General features: G+C 55.9%; 1 protein-coding gene across 1 annotated transcript in view; it reads left to right on the top strand.

Annotated features, from left to right (window-relative positions):
- The first annotated feature begins 603 nt into the window (after positions 1–603).
- The window catches only part of SUMF1 (sulfatase modifying factor 1), an 891645-nt gene continuing 891582 nt past the window's right edge, over positions 604–666 (top strand). Inside the window, exon 1 of the mRNA XM_042448631.1 lies at positions 604–660. The gene's annotated coding sequence lies outside the window, so the exon portion shown is untranslated. The remainder of the gene's footprint in view (positions 661–666) is intronic.

The following is a 666-nucleotide window of genomic DNA, read 5'->3' as shown; positions in this document are numbered from 1 at the left end:
ACCAGTGGCTCTCAACCTTGGCTCCCTAATGTTTTGGACTTCAACTCCCAGAAGCCCAGCCAGCTTGTCCAAATGACCAGGGATTCTGGAGCTGAAGTCTATATGCCTAAAGGACCAGGTTGAGAACCACTAGGTGCCACACGACAACTACAGTTCCCAGAATTCCATAGCATTGAGCCATGGCATTGAAACGTGTCAAAACCGGTGAGACCACTTTATTGCTGGCTCAAATGCTAGGGAATCCTGGGAAGTGTAGTTTTGTGAGACGTTGTACCTTGTCTGCCCGAGAGAGCCCTGGTTGCCACAATAAACTACAATCCCTGGGTTCTAGCACTGAGCCAGGGCAGTTAAAGCAGTCTCAGAGTGGATTGTTTCTGCAGTGGTTTTGGACCACTAATGAGTCAGCTGACCGCTTTTCCCCAGGTCACGTGACTCCCACCCAACATGGCTGCGCCATGGAGAGACTTCTTGTGCTGCTTGTGTCTTGCTGGGCCTTGTGGCTCCGTGCCTGCGTCTGTCCAGAGAGCGGGGGGAGAGGGGCCGGTGGCTGCACTGCCAGCCGAGCAAGCGGCGGGGAAGGGGCGGCCAGGAAGTACTCCCGGGAAGCGGGGGCCTCGCAGCAGGAGCCAAAGAGAGGCCCAGGGTCAGAGGAGGAGAAGGAGAGAC

The sequence above is a fragment of the Sceloporus undulatus genome, chromosome 2, assembly GCF_019175285.1.
Source record: "Sceloporus undulatus isolate JIND9_A2432 ecotype Alabama chromosome 2, SceUnd_v1.1, whole genome shotgun sequence".
Taxonomy (NCBI): Eukaryota; Metazoa; Chordata; class Lepidosauria; order Squamata; family Phrynosomatidae; genus Sceloporus; species Sceloporus undulatus.
Note: the sequence above shows the minus strand (reverse complement) of the source record. Positions and strands in the feature narration are given on the sequence as shown.